General features: G+C 48.6%; 1 protein-coding gene across 6 annotated transcripts in view; it reads right to left on the reverse strand.

The window, feature by feature from the left end:
* The window catches only part of CALN1 (calneuron 1), a 529,301-nt gene extending 517,528 nt beyond the window's left edge, over nt 1-11,773 (reverse strand). Inside the window, exon 1 of one of the 6 annotated variants that reach the window (XM_072837564.1) lies at nt 11,575-11,773. The gene's annotated coding sequence lies outside the window, so the exon portion shown is untranslated. Of the gene's footprint in view, nt 1-646; nt 972-11,574 lie in introns of those variants that run through there. The other 5 variants (XM_072837563.1, XM_072837571.1, XM_072837577.1 and 2 more) reach the window with 5 other exon arrangements.
* Between the last annotated feature and the right edge of the window lie 1,398 nt (nt 11,774-13,171).

Raw genomic sequence — 13,171 nt, forward strand, 5'->3', positions numbered from 1 at the left:
CACAGGGATAGAGATTAGGAATTCCTCAAATCCTACAAGCGGCATTGCATTCCCGTCTAGCCGCCTAGCCTGGGGAGGTAGGGGGGCAGGGGGAGGGCGAGGGGGGGGACGGGGGGGGCGGGACAGGTGCCAGCGCCGCTCTCCTGCCGGGATGGTTTGCGGAAAGTTGGATGCACCGAGTTCTCCAATAACAACACAGGGGAGCAGCCGCACGGCCCCTCCAGGCCACCCGAGCGGCAGGTCACTGATTTAAGAGGCGAGTGAACCCAGGCTTATGCCCTTTTAATGATACCCTGCGGGAGGGGACCCTGCAAGGAGGAAATGGTGTTGCACGAGCCCGAGCTCCAAGAGTCATGTTCCCCGGCTCCCCCCGCTCCCCCGGCTCCCCCAACCACGTTGGCAGCCAGGTGAAGCCAGGGCCAAAACAAACGCGCTGGGAGCTACCTCCGGACCGCCCCCCTCACCCCCTCCCCGTCCTCCAAACCCTATGAAAACTTGATTTGTCTCAACTAAACACAAGCTGGGAAATGGGAGAGGAGGCAGAGGGGAAGCGGGAAAGACAGGGGCCAGGCAGTGTCCATGCAGTCAGTGGTATCATTGATCTAGAGCCGCACGGGCCCCAGAGTGCCATCGACAAGGATCATACCTCCTGCTGATCTCGGGGGAAATTCTCCAAGATCCATGGCTGGGAGTTTAGGAGAATCTCTAAGCCACCGGGAAGGAGCAGAGCACTGCAGCTCCTCAGAATGATGGACCAGGGCGAGCTTTAATTAACAGGGTCTGATGCCTCTTCTTTTTTGGTAACTGAGCAGATTTAAAGGGCTAGAGTCCCAATTTGGAGGGTGCTGGTGGTGCTCTTCCTGCTGCGGCTGCTGCTGCTCCAGCCACTGCCCCGGCTGCTGGGAGGCTTCCTGCGGACCTGTCCTTCCAGCGAGGGACCAGCCGAGGGTGGGAAGGCGCGGCTCCTGCCCCGGGGCTCGGGTTGCGGTTTGAGATCAAAACCACAGGGCTGTGGACCTGGGCGCGGCCCGCCTGATGGAGCGCCAACATCTCAGGTGCCGCCTCCCGGACCAGGGAGGAGGGTTGGGGTCCCTGGGTGCAGGTGGCACCACGGCCACCCTCCCCAGACGTGGAGCTGGGCGGATAGCACCTGGAGAAACACACACGTGTGCGTCTGCTCATGTACACACATGCCTGCCCATGCACACTCACAGCTGCCCATGCACACATGCCTGCCCACGTACTTGCATACCTGACCGTGCACACACACGGCCCCCCTTCTAGACATCCAGATGCAGAGGCGCAGGGCCTGTGGCCAGCCAGATGTCTTACCCATACACCAAGAGAAATAGTTGTGACTATTTCTCCAGAGCACGACCAGGAGGGGAGACCGGGATAAGGTGGTGGAGGTAGGAGGGCAAGAGCAAACCCATGTGCAGAGTTGCCTGGCTCCCTGGCTGCCTTTCCGAGAGCAGGGCTTGAGTCAGGGACAGTTTCAATTCAAGACGGTCCCCCCCAGGGAGCCTCTGTCCCCACAGCCTCTTTCTACTTGCTCTTGCCAGTCTATCTGTGAAGCCTTGGCTTGACTAGGACCTCAGCGTCTCATGCCCATCCTGGTCTGTCATATGTGTGGCATTCATGCAAGTGACTTTCCGGTGATGCCTCTTTAGCCGATACAGTAGTACCTTATGCGCTGTTTTATATTTTAGTGCCACTTTCTCCTAGTAGGCATACAAATAAATCCGGCCGATGAGGCTCACCAGTCTCAGTGTTCTGCCTCAGGGTGTGAGTGCCGACGGGCATCCCAGGGGGCACCCGGCTTTAGAAAGGGGGTGAACCTCCGATCCCTTCCGCCTCTGCTCTGAGCACATGTGTGACCCCTTCCCCTCCTGGGCCTGGATTTTCTCATTTGTAAAACGTCAGTGTCGAACTAAGCCAGCAACGCTCTTAACAGAGAGGGGGACACAGGCACTTTTAGAAAACATATTCCATTAACCGAACACCGAGCTTGACCACATCTTGGCTGACGGGGACAGCACACTGCAGAGGGCATGCGCTAAAAAGTCTCGAGAAACACTGTGCAGAATCATCTCCAAGGGCCTCGGCGTCAGTGAGAGATGGAGCGGGTTGGATACTCTCTCCCAGATCACAGGCGCTGCTCTGAGAGATGGAGCCTGCACGCAGCCTGCTCAGGCTGGCAAAGGTCAGAAAGAGGTGCCACTGTCTATTCCAGCCGAGCCGGGCAAAATCACTGAACAGTACAGTCTCTCTCCACAAAAATCTCTCTTTCCCCCTACCCTGGCCTTTCCTCTCACCCTGAGGTGCCCAGAGTCCTCATGCCCACCGGCAATAAAACCCTTGTCAGCAAAGACTCTGCTATCACCCATCCAGACATCTGTTCAAAGTGGTTTCTGGTCCTCCGTCTTCCTGGGAGACTTGCATGTGGCATCTTCTCTCGCCTTTTAAAGACACCGGGCAAGGGGACCGGTCAGATCAGGGCTGGGGGTGGAGGTGGGAGATGTGTGCCTGGCACCAACAGTGTTCCCACAGCCTCACCACCCCAGAGCCCCCTGGCACCTCATGGGTGTCCCCAAGGAGGTGGCCTCTGGGCCGGTGGAGGCTGGCACAGCGGACCACTTGACAAGGAAATGTCTGAAGGTGAATGGGGGATTCCAAGGTCTATTCACTCCAGCCAGAAATTCCTCACATCCTTGGGGTCTCTTTTCTGGTTTTCAGTAATAAAATCAAGCCCCCAGTTTTCAGACTGACAACAAAGAGAATGTTCACGGAGGGGGAGGGGCTGACGTGCAGGGAGGGGCAGCGGCCTCAACACCCCTTGGCACACCCCTTGGCTCGGAGTTGTCTTAGAGCGCTCACCCCACATCACCACCATGATGGCCTCACAGGACTCCAGGCCCCAAATGCCACAGTTCAAATCTTCCCTCAGCACTCTCCACAGCTCCTCAGAACAAAGAGCTGTGAACCTGGAGATTTAACAGAAAGCCAGGTCCCCTGGCAGACATGATGGCTGCCTCAGCTCTGTGGGGAGGCCCCCAGCTGAGGAGGAGGGGCAGGCCATCGGCAGCATCCACCACCAGGAAGTGCCCTCAAGATGATCCTGACCTCTCAAAGTCCAACTGAAGAGACTACGACTCAGAGAGAAGCAGAAGCTCCCTCCTATCTAAGCTCTGCCATTAGCATCCCTCTGGCCTGCCTCTTCTCCAGTGACTGACAGCTGGGAATGCCCACACTCGTCATGCCTACTGCAGGAGCTTGACTTTAGCAGACCTCTGCAAGATAAGCTTACCAGAACACGACCAGGAGGCCCAATCCCTGTATGAGGGAGGAATAACTTTGTGGAGCCTCGAAACTGGCCTGTCTGCAGATCTGCTTCTGTGAATCTGGCTGTTCCCTGCAGCCACTCAGCTTTGGCCACCCATGGGCCCTCTGTGATGCTGGTGCTGAGTGCTCCAGACCACTCTTCCCAGGCACCCCCTACTCACTGGCTTTCTTGTTGGCTCAAAGAAGGACTCCAGGAAGATGGGGAGGCCAGGGAAGAGAAAACCACAGAGGGATGATCCCTATCCCCACTTCCCTTCGGAATGGCTAAGACCAGCCTTGCCCACCTCAGAGGGGTGCCAGTAGCCATGTCGCTCAATGGTCAGACCACCAGCTGTGCCACACCACCCCCACCCTGGGTCTCCTCAGCCATGGCAGTCCTGCCGGGTTGACGCCTCCCTCAGGGGTCTGAGCACCAGCCACCTCGGGGCTCTTCTAGTCCAGTGAGACCACCTTTCTCTCTCATTCCCTCAGTCCCAGGGATGGTAGCTGTTCTTTCAATTACTAATTCTTGGGGTTATTTCAGCTTTCCAATTCCTGTGCAACTAGTCCTGTGTATTGAATGCCATCTGTTTGAAACATCTAGTGTGGTTTTGTTTTCCTTGCTGGACAAGAATTTTCCTTGGAGATCTCCAATCTGAGCATTCTGATAGTCATGAGCAAGTCATAATCTGAACATCCTAGCCCTTATGATGCATTTGAGAATATAAATGTTAACATTCATGAATTGAAAGAAATTACAAGAAAGAGTAAAATATTAAGACCCCTCTGCAGGTTGGAGCCCATTGGCACATCCTTATATTACATATTTGTCACTTATGACACCAAATCTTTGCATATCAGAAAGAAAAAATATCCCTGGTCTAATTTTAGGTCTACTGAAGTCAAAGCAAAAGAATCGTAAGGCCAACTTAGGAAGTCAACAGCGAGAAAACGGAATTGAACACCAGCCCAGCAGGGAAGGACTCTGGGTAATTCACACATTCTATTCCGCTTATTATTTAGCTGTGTTAGGTGTGTTAGGTAAATGGTAGTATGTTTCGCTAATATTTTGGAACTTGGACAGTGTGGACTTTTAGGGAATTGAAGGATCTTAATTCATCTCTCATTTCATCCTCTTGGGGGTCTGTGAACAGCCCACTGAGAACAAAAGAGCCCTAGGCAGAGCTTGGACAAGGTGTCCTAGTTCGGACCAAGGGAGGATCTGGTGTCTTCTCCTCCACACTGAACACATGATGATGAGGCCTGAGAGCAAATCTTGGTGGCAGAAAGAAGCAGCCCCGAGGGGCTAGCAAGGCCTGCTCTAAGCAACGTCCTATCCAGGCAGGCTGTCTGCAAAAAGACAAGAAAAGCAACAGAGTGACCATGTGTGGCATGGACTTTCTGAGCACAGGGACCAGAACTGCTCACTAATGCAGTTCCCAGGCTCAGACCAGTGATTACTAAGTCTTCTTCCTTTGGGAAGTCTCTCATAAGAGTAATAAAGGCAAAAAGGCAAAAATCACAGACAGCAAAATTATCCCCTCTTCTACAGGGGACAGGGATAATAGTGTGAGGCAAGGGAGCAAAGGCCTTTGCATTCCCTGACATCATCTCTACCTCTTTCCACTCTTCCAGGATCCACGTCAAGTCCGATCCAGTGTGAACTAGCCTAGAGATCTGGCCATTCACAAACCATCCCCCTCTCTGTCCCACTGCCACTGGCTTCATGGAAGCCATTTGCTCTCTCATCTGGTCTCCTACAAGATGTATCGAAATGAATGCCCCCACCTCCACCTATCCATAAATAGTGTCTAGTGTCCTGCTAGGCATCAGAGATAAAGCCCAGCCCTCAGGGAGCTTAAGAGGTTGCAGAAAGACAAATATCAAACAATTGTAAAGGAGAATGAGGGCAAATAAGAAGACATGCACAGGGATCCCTGGGTGGCGCAGCGGTTTGGCGCCTGCCTTTAGCCCAGGGCGCGATCCTGGAGACCCGGGATCGAATCCCACGTCAGGCTCCCGGTGCATGGAGCCTGCTTCTCCCTCTGCCTGTGACTCTGCCTCTCTCTCTCTCTCTCTCTCTGTGATTATCATAAATAAATAAAAATTTAAAAAAAAAAAAAAAAAAAAGAAGACATGCACAGTGCTACTACCAGTTGTCATCAAAGGACTAACTTACTCTGGGGAATTGGAGAAGGTTCCCGAGGCTGGTGGTGAAACTAGGACCTGGAAACTAAGTAGGTATTGATGATGTGATGGGGAAGAGATTGTTCCCCTGGGCACCAGGCAAGGCCAGGGAATGGAAGAAAACCAGTTCAGTGTTGCTCATGAAGTAAGACTGGTTCATGGTCAGATGGAGAGGTAAGCAGGAGGCACTCATGAGGCTTGGGACTTCATGGTCAGGGAGACAGGAAGCTCCCGCAGGGCTAGGCTGGATTGTGACACAGTGAGGGAGGCACCTTTATAAAAGATTCTTCGTCAATATGGGATATCTAAGGAATCTGTTCTCTAACACAAGTGAGCAATGAAGGAAAATTGAACAAGGGTTTACAATAGGAGCACAATGGAATCAAGCTTACTACGAAACATTTGTTCCCCATGGTGCTTGGGATAAAATCAAACTCCTTAATCTACCTAAAAGGTCCTTAGTAGGGGCACCTGGGTGGCTCAGTCGTGTGAGCATCTCTTACTTTCTGCTTAGGTCATGATCTCGGGGTGATAAGATCGAGCCCCATGTCAGGCTTTGCACTCAGTGGAGAGTCTGCTTGAGATTCTCTCTCTCTCCCTCTCCCTCTCAACAAATAAATAAATTAAAAAATTAAAAGTCCTTTATAAGCTGCTGGCCTCAATGTACCTTTTGTCATCTCCTTCCAGATCCCCTTCTAATTCCTGTCAGCTACAGACACATAAAAGCACTTGCAACTCCCATAAGAGGCCATCTCTACACATCTCTGGGCCTTGGCACATGCTCTTCCTTCAGCTTCGAATGTCCTCCCTTGCTGCCTTAGTGAACAGGTATTCTTTGCCCTCACATCCTTAGTGCCTGGTACAGAGTGCTCCCACAACAAATGTTGGCAAATTGAAATTCTATATGTTGGCAAATTGAACTCCAATAAAAAAAATTCTGGTTCAAATGAACTGGAGGATATACTTCCACATTAACAAGCTAAGTGAGCTTAACTCCTTGGTGAAAAATGCAAAATGTGTAAAACTCACACCTGCGAAGTTCCAATAAAAATGTCAACGGTTGGGGCATCTGGTAAGCATCTGACCTATTATCAAGGGAAAGTCTGAGCAATAAGTAAATAGTTGTCTTATTTGTTAGAAAAATACACGTTTTTAAATTTTCTTATTTTTCTCACATTAGTCAAATTATCTAGAGTTGTCTCATTGTGACCCTGCCCACAGAATCAGGCTACACAACCCAAATGCAAGAACAAAAGGTTTCCTGGAGGCAACCACTTCTCTAGTCTTGCCCACAATCTGTTAAATCATAGGAAAGACATAGGTCCCAATTTGAACAAAAGGTATTCATTTCCATGAATATAGAATATATGTGCACAGAGATTTGGAGTTACCGCTTACAAAAGCATCAAAGTCACAGCACAGATTTACAGATAAAAAAGATGTCTACCCCATTCCGAGGGTGTTAAGGTAGAAATGAAAATCCCCACACCTACTGCCTCATGAGATTTTTGTGAACACATGGGCTCAATTGCATAAGTGTAAGGTGTTGGTAGAGGTCTCCCCCCGATACCAGATGAAACTTCTTGATCAGCTCTTAGGCCCTGTCCTCCGGCAGCCCCCATTGTCACATTGACATGGCTGGTGTGGATTCAGTTCAGGTGTTGCTCCACGCCCCTCTCCGCCCTGATGGCAGGGCACAGAGCTTTGCCTCCCTGAATCACCCGTGAGTCTGGGTTTTGCTCCATAGCCCTAAAGTTCAAGTGTTCAGAGGGTTCGCAAATAGCAAAATGGCTAGAACAAACAGGTGCTCCCTGATTCATTCTCTCCAACCATCTCAGATTCCATTCTCCCCAGTTCTTCTTGCCTTCCTCCTCCCTTCTCTCTATTCCACTTCCTTGGCTGAGAGGGTGGCACTCCTGTGCCACGGAATACCTTAGGAGAGAGCCTGACGGATTCAAAGCAAGAACTAGACTAAAGGATAAGTGTCATTAGTGAAATATGTTCCCAGGGCCCAGGGATCTCTGGGCCATAGGAGACCCCTCTAAGTCCTGACACAGAGGTGCAGCTGGGGTAGACATTGGGTCCTCCAGCTACACACTGGCTAATGCAGCAGCCTGGGGAAGCAGGGAGCCATCCCTGGGTGAATTTCCTGGAGGTAACAAGCAGCTCATAAACAGCTTGAAGGATAGTCTTGCTCCATTCACCTGACCTTGGGTACCAGCACAGCTGGCCGTGCCATCTGAGCCTCTCGGAGTACAGCAGCCCCAGCAGGGTGCTCTGGATAATACATTTTGTGAGCGGCAGTGTCATTTCCTTACTGTCACTTGTCAAGGCCATCTACTGACAGTCAAAGGCCCAACTTCCTCTCCTTATCTAATACCCAAGGGAGACGCCAAACTCAACAATAAAAATCATTGGCTTATAAGACAACAAACCAGTCAGACAGGCCTGTATATACAGGCATAAGCTGAGGCCAGAAGAAGCAAAGCCAAGTGATGTCCACAGTCCCAGTGTTCTAGTTCCAAACACAGAAAACCTACCGTGGAGAGAAGGCTACAAACAGTGGGGTTTGGACAAAGGGCAGCCTTGTCAGGGGTGTGTGAACAGCCACCAGCCAGCCCTGCAACCAGGGTCCTTTCTAGCCAAGAACTGGGAGTCTTGCAAGGAGGCTTGAGCAGGAAATGAAATGGGAGCTGCCAGGATGCCCAAAGCACCCACTCCCTTCCCCCAACCAAAAGATCCTATGTGGTTCACTCCATCCAGGCCAATTATAGTCCACAATGAGGTTGGACTGGATTTATGTCTTCCCTGGCTAGTGTCCTTGTTAATTTCTATGTAACTTCTACATGATTAATACATGCTCATCATTGAAAGAAAGCACAGAGAGGTAGTTTCCCCAAATGGTGTCATCTAGGGGTCACTGCCATTTTATTTCCATTCATTGCCAAAAAGATCCTGGCAAAAGCTTCCCTCCCACCACCTGCATCTTTACACACTAAGGTGACTGGGCTCTGAGCCTCTCCTGGAGGACCCCACTAGGGCAGAGGCTGGGGTGCAGGGGTTCAACTTGGGCAGGTTGTCCTTACAGGCCAAGACCATTTCCTTCTCAGGTTAGAGAACTTGCACGTTTTAAAAGGTAAAGACCATCATGGAGCCAATCACCATCTCTTCCAGGGACTTGGAAAGCTCCAAGAATCCAAGGACAGCTCAGAAAGAGGGGAGGAAGATCACCACAACCCTAAAGGAAAAACATGGAGGCATTTGTGATGGCGGAATTGGAATTGGTTGAGAGTAGGACAGAGTTCATCTCTTACTGGGTCCCTCTCTAGCTACTGGGTACAGCTTACTGGTCCCCCAGCTCCCACCATCTCATCATAGCTTGTGCAGACGGAGTAAATGTTCATATGGTCTCCCTTCCACCCTGAAGGGTAGGGAAGGATGAGACACTGGAAGTGTGAATAACCCAAAGTACAGAAAACCAGTGATGTGAAGTTCTGTTGGGTTTTCCTCTAGCCAGAGGTAAGTAAGTATCTCTTTATTGGTCCTGAATATAGCTGGATTCAGAAGCACAGCTAAAAGCCAGGGCTAGGTAGGACTAATACTACTTTACAAAAAAAGAAAATCAGTTCCTATTTTGTATATTATCATCCCCCGGCCCACCTGGACCACAGCCTCCTCAGTAATAATAATAACATGAGAAGGAAGAGAGGGCAGAGGGAGAGGAGGTGCGTAGAATTCTTTCCTTGAATTCATACTGCAATGGTGGCCAAGCAGCAATCTTAGGCATATCCACCTGAAGGGCACCACACTGCTAGCTCCCTCATTCATGCTAATCCGCATATTCCTAGCTTTTCCCTCTCGCCCTCTGTTTCATGTGGCCAACCTCCGCAGCTAAACTTTTCTTAGCATTTCTAAGCCCATCTGAGATTATTCATTGAACAAACCCATTCAAGACTCTCTCATTGAAACTGCCCCAGGTAATAGTGTAGCCTGAACAATGCCAGCTTTGGGACGTAAACCACTCAAGTAAATTTAGAGCAATATCTCCAGCTCCCTTTTTCAGCCACAGGAAGAATAGGCACTGCTAGGTTGGCTTATGAATCCCCTTGGATTCCTAAATTTTAGTTCTTGAAATAGATGCCATCACATAGCAAAGGCTAAAGACGGAAACCACCAGTGTCCTACATCCCAAACTGGAACCCATCCTTGAAAATCTTCTGGACAGAAACCAGGAGTGGTACATATGTCAACCCCTAAGGCTTTCTGAGAACTCCCAGTGCTTCTTGATGTCTCCATATCTGCCCAGGCACCCAGGAGAATATCCAAAGGTACTCTCAGTCTGGCTAGTGCTTCAGAGTCCAAGCTACTAAACTCAAATATCCTGGACCACAGAGAGGATCTCAGATGCCTCTCTCTGGTCTTCCCATAGCTTGAGAAAGAAGAGAGAATTTGGGGAATCAGGGTGCTGATGGACATGCTCCTGGGTAACTTTCATTTGGTCTTTGTGGCTGAAATCAGACATCACCTCACCCAGGAAGTCTTCTGTCATGCACAAGGTTAGGCTCCCATCCTCTGTGCCCTCAAAGCAGCATACACTTCCCACCCAGACTTACACTCTAAGTTCCCAGACACCTCTCTGCTCCCCCAAACACACTGGACTATGTGCTTTTGAGCCTAGGGGCTATGTCTTACTGGTCCCTCTGCAAGGCTATTGCAGTGACCTCCTGCATTTGCTAGTGTCCTGAACACTCCTAATCCCAAATTTGAGTTTTAAGACCTGGCTTGTGCCTATTTATACCAAGATTAACATATTCCACTCACCCTCACCCCTAATTACTGCAGCTAGGGGAAATGAGAAGTGGGAATTGAAAACAGATCTCTCCAAGGCCAAACCAATAGAAGAGGGTTTTGTAGTGTCACAGTCAAGGTCGGGAAAGAGACAGACACTCTTCCAGCATAATAAAGTCCAAAAATTATGCTAGCAGTAAGACATGAATCTTGTATGTAGATCATTGAGGTCTGTGGGCAGGAGATTAACACTTGCAGTATAAGTGATTTGTTGTTTAAAGTAGTTTGGGAAAATCATAGAAGAAAAGAAGAAAAAAAAAAAAAAAAAGCAAGCTTCCTACCCAGAGAAGGGTCCCCTCCCTTCTCTCCTCTGACTTCTAGGCTCCAAGCCTCTCCCTCATTCTGAGCATCAGCAAAATGAATGGAGACTTTAATATAATGAGGAGCTGGGACACCCCAACCAAGGGAATATCCCAGCCCAGCAAAGGAAGAAACCAAAATGAAGCAGAATGAACATAAAAAACAGGTCTGAGTGAGAGATCTGTTCAACCGGGGAGACCTCCATGTGGGGGCCAACACCCTGAAGGTCTGGGCAGGGAGGGCCTGTTCTTGGTATGATGCAGGAGTTTGAGCTAATTAGTTTAAAGCCACAATGCCCACACCCTTCAACCCATTACCATTCCAGTCCTGTATAGTTTAGATTCTATCACAAGGAACTGGATTGAAGAACACACTGAACTTTCCTTGAGGTCATATGTGTGTTGTACATGTGTGTGCACATGTGAACAGGCACTTGCCTGGCAAAGTAAAAGAAAATATTATCCCTCCTTCCCCAGGTCAACAGCAGGCACCTAGGATACCTCTAGGGTCATTGACAGGAAGGTAAGGGGACATCTGGAGGAGAGCACTCAGCCACAAGGGAGTCCACAGTCTAATATGTGGGGTAACTGAGAGGTCACTAGGCATCTACAATATAGTATAGAAAGTGCTACATAGAAGTGCCAAGATGCTTTGAGGACATAGAGAAAGGGCACCTTAGGGCTTAGGAAGGCTTTCTGGAGAAGGTGGTATCTATGTTGAGCTCTGAAGATCAAGTAGAAGTTAAACAGAAGCATGTCCCTAAAATACCCACCCCACCCCCACACTTGGAGAACAGCTGCAAGCCTTCCTGTGGGTCTAAAATAAGGAGACCAGTGTGGAGTCACACACATCTTGGATGTGTCAGAGGCTGTTTATTCCCCTTTTGTGTCCCTACCCCTCACAGACCTTCTCGCTTACCTATGTCCCTGGAGGCGGTCCCAAATCCTTTCCCTGGAGCTGCCAAAGTGGTCCCAAAGCTGTTAGCTGGGATGAGAAGATGAATTTGCAGTGTCCACACAGCCGGGGAGCCTCACCCCAGAGCCAGCCCAGCCTGGCCCCTTGGAGCCCACTGAAGTCGCGCCAGACACTGGCTAGGCTGCCTCCCCAGACTGCAAGAGGGAGAAGTGTGCTGTGAGCATCCTGGAGCCCAGCCAGGCCTCTCTGGCGAGGCAGGCAGGTGGAGGAGGAGCTGGAGAGAGCCTTGTAAAAACTCCAGAGGATCAAATTAACTCCCAAGGAGCTGTAGAAGCAGCAGGCCGACTGCCACCTCTAGGTCCACTGCAGAGCAACACCAAGGCTGGTAGGGTTACATGCCCCCCTTATAGTCCTCTGGATATGGCCCTATTTAACTTCATCTTGCTGCTTAAATTTGAGCTCTGACCCCTACCCAGCAACACACTCTGGCTTGAATCCTTTGCTATGAAACTGTTTTCTTGCTTTAGGCTTTTTTAAAAATGTAATTTTTATTGAGGTGAAAGTCACAAAACATAAAAGTAATCATTTTAAAGTGAACAATTCAATGGCATTTAATACATACAGGTGCAATCATCATCTCTATCTGGTTGCAAAATACTTTCATTGTCATAAAAGGAAACCCTATACCTATTCCATCCCCCCTCTACCCCCAGCACCTGACAACCACAATTTGTGCTTTATATCTATGGATTTATCTATTCTGGATATTTCATTTAAATATTATCATACAGTATGTGACATTTTGTGTCTGGTCTCTCTCTTACCATAATGTTTTCTAGGTTCATTCACATTGTTGCATGTATTAGACTTCATTCCTTTTTATGATCAAATAATATTCCATTGTATATATACACCACAATTTATTTATCCCCTGTTGATGCACATTTGAGTTGTATCTACCTTTTGGCTCTTGTAAACAGTGCTGCTGTAAATGTTTGTTTTCAATAGTTTAGGATATGGATCTAAGAGTGGAATTGCTGGGTCATGTGGCAATCATATGTTTAACTTAAACACACGTTTATCATGTTTTTCACAGCGGTCGAACCATTTTATATTCCTACTAGCAATTTATAGAGTTCCAATTTCTGCCCATTCTCTCCAAAACATCCTTTTTTTTTTCCTTAATAGCCATTTTTACAGTTGTGAAATGCTATCTCATTGGGCTTTTGACTTGCATTTCTTTAATGACTAATGATGTTGAGCATCTTTTCATGTATGTTGGCCATTTATTTATCTTCTTTGGAGAAATGTCTATTTGGATCTTTTGCCCATTTTTTTTGCCTCTTTTGCCCATTTTTAAATTAGGTTGTCATCTTGTTGAACTGTAAGAATTCTTTATATATTCTAGATATAAAACCCTGATCAGACATATGATTTGCAAATACTTTCTCCCATTCTGTAGATTGTCTTTTCATTTACTTAATAATGCTCTTTTTTTGAGGATGCAGAGCACATTTTTAAATTAAGTCTTTTATCTATTACAGGATAGTTAACATACAGTATTATACTAGTTTCAGGGATGCAGTTCTATACACCACCC

This window comes from Canis lupus, chromosome 8 (genome assembly GCF_048164855.1).
Source record: "Canis lupus baileyi chromosome 8, mCanLup2.hap1, whole genome shotgun sequence".
Taxonomy (NCBI): domain Eukaryota; kingdom Metazoa; phylum Chordata; class Mammalia; order Carnivora; family Canidae; genus Canis; species Canis lupus.